Below are 10,301 nucleotides of genomic sequence, written 5' to 3' on the forward strand. Positions count from 1 at the left end.
TGGTGTGTGAGTGTGCCCTGCGATGGGCTGGCCCCCCATCCTAGGTTGTTCCCTGCCTCGTGCCCATTGCTTCCGGGATAGGCTCCGGACCCCCCGTGACCCAGTAGGATAAGCGGTTTGGACAATGGATGGACAATGCACCACGGGGAACCTGTGTGGAACGACATTTTAAAACACTGTATACTGTGTATATTGTTGTATTGACAATAAACCAATCTTGAATCCCGAATCTGTACCATTCCGAAGTGACTTGAAAATGACCCCGAAAATCAAATTCCCGAAGTTGGCTGAAAACAAGGTGCAGAATCGCAACTCAAATTTGAATTAAAATGGAATTGATTTCGCATAAATTCATATACATTGTGTAGGTGGAGCTTTAAAATACAGCTTAATATATCAATATGAATTACCAAGCATGTTAACATAAACAGCATACACTGAATCCCGCCGACTTCCCCCACCACTCGATCACGAATATTTACAGCAGCAGAAAGTACCCATCGGCCATGTCCTCCTGTTCGAGCATCTGCCCGAAAAGTCTGTGCATGTCACTGTTATTCATAACGAATGCCACGTTTGAAGTGTGACATATAGAATCAATAATTTAACTGTGATTTTGTATATCATGGTGAAAGAGCATTTCACACAGTCATAAAAGTAATCTCACAAGCAACAGGAAGCTACTGCATGCAGACTGACATAAACCAAATGTACATTGTTAGAATAGGCTAAAACAATGACACAATTTTAATATTACAATCATGCAAATGTAATGTTCACTCACTAGTACATATATAAGGTCAATATATGAATCTACCATCTTGAAAGCAAATCTATTTTGTAATTATTTATGTTTTGCTAGATTAAATGACATCCCTGTGTGGTATGATTGCATTGAATTGCTTTGAAATGAAATGAATTAAATTCTTCTTACTGTCATTCCAATTCAGCATCTCAGCATCTGGGTGTGACCAATTCAGCTCAAATTCCAATTCATGAATGTGTCACACCCTGCATGCCCAGCTGATCCTTTTGTTTCCTTCCCTAGTGTGGTCTAACGAGTCACACCTGTTTCATATAACTCTTACCTCCGGTTCCTGCCATTTTGTGAATCACTCCAGCTGCCTCTATTATTAATATTGATTTTCCAGTTGGTCTTGTTATTAGTCTCAGTTTTGAACTCTCCTTGGTTTCCTGCATCTTGATTGGAATAAACCCATCTTGGCTTTTTTGCCCTGATTCCTGCTCCTGTGTCCAGGACCATCTTAACAGAATGGAATGGAACCCAATGCGTAAATTCTGAACAACCATGGTGGGCTACATAGTGAGCTAACCAATCACATTTGGAGGGCTACATAATAAGCTAACCAATCACACTTGGAGGGCTACATAATAAGCTAACCAATCACACTTGGAGGGCTACATAATGAGCTAACCAATCACACTTGGAGGGCTACATAATAAGCTAACCAATCACACTTGGAGGGCTACATAATAAGCTAACCAATCACACTTGGAGGGCTACATAATGAACTAACCAATCAAACTTGCTTTGTATTCAGTCACATTGTTTAAATCGGGAAGGTGAATCGCCCCTTATACCCAAAAGAAAATTGTGCAAGTCAATCAAAGACAGTGTTTCAGTGCTAAGTTTTTAAGCTAAGTTGCTGGTCTAAATGTTCTGTGGGTGGCCTTGGACCCCTTGGACCATCTTAGTAATGAACAATTTACAGAGAAATATAGGTTAGTCTGGGGTGAAATAATGAGCCTCCTTTGTCTGGTGCAGGATAAATTGAGAGAAGAAACACACCAGCATTTTGCGCTCAGTGCACCGTGCATCTTCTGACAGCTCTCTGCTTCTACACCACTGGTGGCTTCCTGCAGACCTACAGATGTTCATGGCCTCAGCAAGGCTGCTGTGTCCTGCATCTGTGTATTGATCACATTTCTGTTACACCATGTGCACAAATACATACAATGTCCAGCATGAGCCTTACGTGACACTAAAATGGATTTTCATGCCATTGCAGGCACAGCTGGCATTCTAGGTGCAGTGGATGGAGCCCTCAGCCCTGTTCATATTTACAGCCTCTAGAATCCCACTTGCCTGTCAAAAAGGTTTCTTGGCACTAGGCCTAAATGTCCAGGTCATGTGCAGCCATCAAGGACATTTTACAGACATTGCTACCAAGTGGCCTGGGAGTCCACATGATGTTTATATCTGCTCCAGCTTTGGAGTGTCAGATGGCAAAGGGTGGTGTGTTTGCTGGTGGCTGGTTATTGGGAGACGTCAGGCATCCTCTTAGCTGATACCTGCTGATTCCAGTGTTGAATCTCCAAACCATGACAGCACACCAAAGAACACACACTGCTGCAGAGGGTGCTTTGGGCATGTGGAAGATGCGATTCTGGTATTTGGGAGCTCTAAGGTTTCCCCCTGAATGTTGCAGTGCTGTTCTTGTTATGTGTAGCTATGCTGCACAACATTGCAGTAGTAATTTTATTAACATACACTTTTGACCTCCTCCTCAGTAAGATGTTTTAAAGCTTCTTTTGAGGAATGTTGTTTCCTTTTCCTATTACTGCTCCCCATCGTGCTTTTTTTTTTTTTTTTACAAGGAAGAAACATCACATTTTGAGTCCATTTTTTTAATTTTCAAAAAATAAGTTAATCCTTTTTGGTTCCTGCTTTGGTGTGTTTTTATTGATTTTTCTAATTAGTTATTTTTTTACATTTGCATATGCCTGGTGTGACAATTATAACATATTTAATTATTGAAATACATGGAATCGATGTTCCTGTTATCAACCGGCTGCGCTTTTCTCACGCAAAGCCTGGGGAGGGTCCGTCAAAGTACTAATTAGCTAATTCTGGAACAACGAAGGGTTTTCGGAAACAAGTAGACCTCACTTGTTCTTTGCCCATGTCGTTTGTTATCTCGTTTGTTATTTGCTAAGACTGGTCACTTTTGGGAAATTCACCCCAGAACATTAGTTCAGTAGTTCAGCCACCAGATCAGATAATCTTCCTTGTCGGCCAGTATCACTTGTTGGTTTGAGGATAAGGAATTGGCAGGTTTATACTCTAAGTGAAAGAGCTAAGCATTTGATTTGTAAATACGGTTCTTGTTGATAGTTGCTAGTCCCGTGTATATACTGTAAATAAGCATTCTCGTTTTTTTTTTTTGGGCAAAAGAAGCATATAAGTGCAGTCATGCAATTATGTAATTTTAAAAATGTGAGGATTAGTCAGGGCCAGTCAGTCCTATGGGTAACAGGGCAGGAACTTCTGAGGGGACGGCGACTTGCCAGCCAGTTTCACTTTGCCCCGGACAGGGGGGCCTGTAGTGATGCTCGCCATCGCACCACATCAGCCCAGGAGCAGTAGGCCTACTGATTAGAATTTGCACTCATTCTGTATATTACGCAGTCTGTCAAAATTAACGTTAATCGTGATTCATTGAAAATATTTAACCCATTAAAATAAACGCAACTGACTCAGCTGCGTGTTGTTTACTTCTTGCGTGGGGGCCGGCCTTGGGCACTGCAACCGACATCATCGCACAGTGCATACGGGATGGAACCACCGTATTGTGTAGCCATGAACCAAAATAAACCGGCAGACTCGTCCGAGTGCTTTTCATTGTGCTGCATGCTTAACGTTTGTCAGAAAGAAAAGGGATTGTACAACCAAAAGCCAAGAAATGCCATATTGAAAACCAAAATGATCAGAAGCTTGGATCCTTATGAAATCACAGAAAAGGAATAGATTTGTGACCCCGAGGCTTTAGCTCCCCTCACATTTCCTGGTGTTTTCATTTATCTTGTGTGTGGCATGAATGCCTAAACTGCTGCTCAATTTTGTAATTTTAAATCATCGGAAGGAAATGTCATTCTGAAAATATACTAAAGTGACTGCAAGCACAAGATAGTAGTCCTGGCATGTAGTGTGGATGATGTGGCACCGGAAAGACATAGCTACTGAGAGTAAGCACTGTTACACCATATTAAACAGCTTCTTCAAAAACTTCCACATGATTTTTTTCTTTCATTTTGCACTTCCTTGATTTATACTTGATTATACCTGATTGCAAGAGACACTTGTTTTGTGCTGTTGTCTTTTAAGACCTGCTACATTGTTATATATTTTCTTTCTGCAACTGCATAGCTCTGTGGTTAAACAGTGTTGCCTGAAATATACATTTAAATATGCATTTAGTCTTAAGAAAAAAAACTGCTTTTTAATTGTGACTAATTCATTCCAAAATATATGATTAATTTATTTACACGTGTGTGTGTATAAAATAATGTTGCATGTGTTTTTAACCATGACCACCTCATAGGTCCATGCCCCCTACCCCCCCTAGGTGGGGGCAGCCTCCCACGTTTCCTCAGATCGAAGGCGGCTGCCCTAATGAGGCCTGACACTTTGATCAGTACCTCCAGTTAGTCAAGCACACGGACATGGTGAGGAGAGATGACATTCCCAGAAGAATGTTTGCTGCAATTTTATTCTTGGCTCGACAGGAGGTGGCATTTAGGGGATGTGATCAGAGTGAGAACTGACAGCTATGGGAACTATAGATGTGCTTTCCTGCTCCGGTGATGCTCTGCCTTCTGTTGCTGTATGTGTTGCACATCTAATGTAGTGCAACACAATAATGTAAATATTTCTATAATGCCTATTTTAGGTTACACCCATTGAACACTGTTAAAAATACAATTGTTGTCAGCATCACTTTCTAACCATTAGCTCTCCAGGTTCGTAATTACACCACTGAAGGCTTGCTATACAGGTTCAATAGCACTACATCTGATAAATGTTTAGGTCGGCAGTGTAATGAATATTCAGGCCGGCCCCCGCAGAACCGTCACATGTCCACGGGCCCTCGAATGAGGCCCTGAAGCCCCAGCCCACCGGGCACCGCAAGATGGCTGCCTTGTCACTGTGACCCCAAGCTTGCTCTCTGCGTCGGGTAAAACGTAAAAGATAATTTTTTTAATAAGGATTAAGGAATTAATAAGGTATCACCTATTCTATTCTATTAATTAAATGAAAACATTTATCGGCGGTTCTGACAAAAGAGTCCGTTGTTCGATTACTTTGCCTCTGAGTGAACGATAATACTGTCCCCTATTGGTCAGTCTGTTAATGACAACAATTCATAAACAGACCTATGGTGCCAACAACAAAAACTATTATGGTCTATAATTCAATAAATGCATTTATGCGAATTTAATTGGCTCCCAGTTCATATAGCGCTAATTCAAGTATCGGAAAGCTATTTCCTTTAAGTCATATTTCTCATATGGTGAAAATTATAATTCATTCCTGGTCTCCAATAAGTTCAGTTTACATACAAGCCCAGCCGTGCGTCTGTGCTTCTACTATATGTGTTCTCATAAATACAACCATGTGCATTCACCAGGATGGCCGAGTGGTTAAGGCGTTGGACTTAAGATCCAATGGATGTATGTCTGCGTGGGTTCGAACCCCACTCCTGGTAAAGTTTTGTGGTCCTGGTCAAGCAGTGGTGACCTAATGGACATGCTATGTCACATCTGGGTCAAATGCAACAGGCACATTTTGTTGTTGTGGGGTGTCAACACTAATCCCCAAATTCTAAATATATAATATTATTGATGGGGGGAAGGGCGGGGCGGTTTCTTAACCTATAATGTATCATGTCTATCTATGTTTCATAGTAGCAGTAATGTATATTTCTATGAAAACAACATGAATTTTAGTACTGTAATGTTACTGTAAAGGAGAATTCCGACTTGTGCAAACTTCCAGTGTTTGACTGCTGTGGCAGACAGCAGATGTCGCTCGTTGTACCCAAAGGCATGACTTTGTATTTTATTGGCTGGTTTTGATTATTGAGGGGGTGGGGGGGGACTGGGTTACAATCCCCCATCCCCCCATTATTTAAACCAGTGGTCGTACCGGTCCACTAAGGGTATTAATATATACGGCTGGTTTAGTTGAAACCCGACTACTGTTGTACAAGTTGAAATAGAAATCTGTCCTTCCTCGCTGCTCCCACCCTGACGGTGAGACCCACATATTTCACCCTTTTCCTCACACAGCCTTTGCTGAGACTCCTGTCCTGACGTCTGTCCTGTTCAGCGCAATACAAACAGAAGGTCGATTTTACTACAGAATCAGCTGGATTAATTCAGGATCTGCACGACGTTCAGATCGTGTGCATCCTGCGTGTAAATTTGGGGCAGCAATCAGGCCGGTAGTTGTGTTGGTCACGGCTGTGTAGCGGGTGTCCTTTGCATGTGCTGTGTAGGTGTGTGTAGATATGCTGGACGTCCCCAAGCCCACCAGCGCCAGGTAGAGCTCCAGCTGGCTCATTCACCATGTGAGGCAGTACCGTAGGGATGCTCAGGGGTACGTGTCAGGGTCTGGGTGCAGCCAGCTGTCCTAGGGGGGAAGGAGGAGGTCATGTAGTGACAGACTGGCAAGAAACATTACATTACACTGCTAGACACAGCCCAACGTGTATAGAGACACATTTACCCAGTAGCTGTAATCATCCTCTTCCTCACGTCCCTGCAGGCGGAGGTTTGGTCAGACCTCTCTCTGTACCAAGCTATGGACCTTCCCAAGCCAGCTGGGAGGTTTGATCTGTCTGCCTTTCCTAGTCATTTTAGGGTTGATTCCATAGAGATCCTGTTTGGCCGTCCAACAGCACGAAACTAACTGACATGTGCACTAAGGATAGTAGACGATTATATATTGAGTTTGCATCATCTCCTGCATCTTTAAAGGTGTTATAAAAAGAAAAGGAAAGAAATCTGAAATGGAAAAGCTGCTTCCTGATTGCAGCTTGTCAGACCAGTATGCCCCCCTCCCCCCCCCCGCCCCGCTGCATGACTCACTGATGCTGTGACTCAGTACTGCTTTTGGTTTAGGCTGAGAGGATCCTAGCAGAGACTCCTTGGAAGGCGAGGCCCCTGCCTGCATTTCCTCTTTCAGCCACAAGGGGTCCTCGTTTCTTTGAGCGTACCGTCACGCTGGCCAGACAGCAGACATCGGAAAGCCTGCAATCGGAAAGTCGCTGGTACAATTCCGTTGGGCCCTTAGACCCCAGTTGCTCCAGGGACTGTCTGACCCTGCTTTCTCAAAGAAATATGTACGTTGGTACGGATGAAAGAATCTGCTAAATGAAATAAATGTCAATGCAAAAAATGTAGCTGACATCAGAGGTAGCCTGGCGCACTGAAGAGCCCTGACAGGACTCTGTGGGGATGGGGGAGGGGAGGCATATGACCCAAGGTGACATTTTTTCCGGGGGTCCCAAAATTCTATGCTGTGCCCCAGGTCTGAGGGGGTGCGGAGGAGGGGAGGAAGGGGTGCTGGACAGGGCGATGAAGGACAGGATGGGTCCCAAATCCCAGCTTTTGCATGAACACTCCCCAGAACCCTCAGCAAAGGCTCAGGAAGCAGAGGCTCATGATCGTTTCCATAGGGACACGCACGCCTCATACCCCATTCCGCTTATCTGCAAGCAGAGGATCAGGCCTCAAACCCAGAACCCACTCCACAGACACACCCATGCCTCATACCCCATTCCGCTTATCTGCAAGCAGAGGATCAGGCCTCAAACCCAGAACCCGCTCCACAGACACACCCATGCCTCATACCCACTCTGGTCACCCTCTGGTTTCCTGCATTCTTCACAGCACAAAGGCTATTATGTGAAGCAGGTCTGAAATGTCTCTTGTGAAAGGACACTCTCGCATGCACGGTACAAGCAGCATCAATGCTGCCATTGTTGTTTGATCTGATGCTGGTGCAGAGTCAGTAACTGGGTCATTCTTTAAAGGTCATTTTCCGGGTCCGTATCGAGTTCCCTTTGATAAAGAGAGAGAAGTCAGACTAATGCAGAGTAGCCACATCTCCAGTGAGCCCTTGATCGAGGCCCTTAGCCCACTGAAACACGCCCCAGGAGTGCTGCATGGATGGCTGGCCCTGTGTTCAGACCACAAGCTTCACTCTTACCTATATATGTGTGTGTAGCTCTTAAAAAGCAGAGCGTGATGTGCAAAAACGAACTCATTCCGATGTACAGATCAGATGGGAAATAAAGTTTCATTTTGTTTAATTTTATTTAATGCTGGAGCTGCAACCTGTCTGCAGGATAGATAGGCTCCCCTGTGGCACGTGTGGGAGGGGTGGAGTCAGGCTCCCCCGGTGTCCTTCTTCGGGCTGGGAGGGCCCTTCCTGCTATGGAGCACCTGTGGTTTGGTGCAGCCCCCTACCTGCATTAACGTCTTTGTCCCCAATCAAGACTGACTGACATCCAAGGTCTTCAGAAATGTCTTCTGTCGGTGGCAGAAAGTGCTTCTAAGAGCCGTGTGGCGTGTGAGGTTTGTGCGGGGCAGGGCTGGAGGAGACCCGACTGCGTGAGGGTGAACATAAGCTGAAGACGGCCTGGTCTTCCTCTCCGTACAGTACAGCCCACAAACAAACCCGCCAACTGCCTGATTTTCACGTCCCCCATTTCCTTTGCCTGCGCTATTATTTTATTTGATTTCATTTATAGATGTCTGTGCTTTGGCTTTTGGTATAAAACGTCCGCGTTGCAGGAATGAGGGCCACCAAATGTATTTACGCAGCTCCTTAGCGGATGGAGTTGCATTGCATGGAGTTTTAACTGTCTGGAAAAAGTCATGAATTATTTACCAAGTTATCAATCAGTGTCATGACCCGCTCGTCCGATCCTCCTGTGTGCCACGCCTCCCTCGTTAACCCCGTGTGGCTTCCCCGTCTTTACCAGCTGTTTGGAACTGTCTTCATTAGTTCTGTGTATTTATGTCCACGTCAGAGTATGTTTCCCTGGTTCTGTCATTGTGGTGTTATGTGTTGTTAGGCTGTTTGTTCCCTGTTTGTTCCCTATGCCCCTTCGTGTCCTTATTAAACCCCTTTATTTTTACCCCAGTCCTGCTCTCCTTTGCCTGCTTCCCCGGTCCGCGCCATGTAGCTCATAACAATTCGCCTGTGCTATGATTTCTTTGTTCATTTCCTCAGAGCGCTGCCGTGATTTTCAGCAGGAAACAAGAAAGTCTGTATGCTTACAGTGACACGTACTCTGTGTTTACTGTGTTTCAGTTACTGTTTACTGAGGGAAATGTGTCACTGATTATTAAGTATGTGGTATTTTGTGTGGTGAATTCTACAAATATATGCCATATATCAAATAGAAAAATAGGCAGATAATTACTGTAGGTGTTATGTTAGGTTATATATTGCAATTTTGGTGCTGGGGTGACACAGTGGTTTGCACTGTTACCTCACACCTCCAGGACTGGGGTTTGAGTCTCCGTCCTACTTCCATGTGTATGGAGTTTGCATGTTCTCCCCAACCCTGCATCCTGCATGGGTTATTCCCTGCTTTGTACCGGTAACTTTTGGGGTCATCTCCATAACCCTGCATAGGACAAGTGGGTATGGAAAATGGATTGATTTTTGGATAAATGTCAAACTAGTTCAGTTAAATGGTAATTCAGGACAGCTTAATTGCGTGTTCGGAGTTTGTGTGTTTCAGTATGTGAATATCAGCTGTACCCCCGAAGATCAATCAATGCGTTGACGTTTCTCTGCAAGGAAACAACACATTCTATAGAAACAAAACGATAGATTTTCAGTAATTGGAACGTTTTGCTTCCCTCTGATGGCCACAACAGTCACTGCATATTACCGAAGTTCAAACTTAAGGCATGTAATGAAAAATAAGGCGTGCTGTAAATGAACGCGGCTCTTCAAACCTGCTACAATACTCTGTTAGCGTTTTAAAACATCGGAGGCTTTGGGGACAGTGAGATTCTATTTTGATGATGATGGGTGAGGGAGCCATTCTCTGAAATAGACACCAGCACGACCTGCATCTGCGGTCGGTTTGTTAAGCTGCATTTAAAATGTATATGTCCTCCAGGAGCCGGTGCTCTGTTCTTAGAGATAACCTGGATTGGACACCAGTCTTCACACAGCACACGTGCCCGTGCGCACATGAAGGGTATACCTATCCTTATGGGGCCCGCTCATTCACTTCTATGCGAAAAATGCTAACACTAACTATGACAAACTTAACCCCCACCCTGCTCTAACCATAACCATAAGTAACCAAGCACTGTTTTTTATAAAATAGAGTTTTCCCTTATGGGGACCAGGATGCCGGAAAAAAACGGATATTTATCACGTTATGGGGACATTCTGACTCCATAAGGATAGGTATACCCGCACGCGCGCGCGCGCACACACACACACGCACGCACGTTTACCCATAACA

The 10,301-nt window shown here is 44.3% G+C and overlaps 1 non-coding gene across 1 annotated transcript; it reads left to right on the forward strand.

Annotated features, from left to right (window-relative positions):
• The first annotated feature begins 5,424 nt into the window (after positions 1-5,424).
• On the forward strand, positions 5,425-5,507 carry trnal-uaa (transfer RNA leucine (anticodon UAA)). The gene has a single exon. It is a non-coding gene; the product is annotated as a tRNA-Leu (tRNA).
• Positions 5,508-10,301: the final 4,794 nt, after the last annotated feature.

Source organism: Brienomyrus brachyistius, chromosome 18 (genome assembly GCF_023856365.1).
Source record: "Brienomyrus brachyistius isolate T26 chromosome 18, BBRACH_0.4, whole genome shotgun sequence".
Lineage (NCBI taxonomy): Eukaryota > Metazoa > Chordata > Actinopteri > Osteoglossiformes > Mormyridae > Brienomyrus > Brienomyrus brachyistius.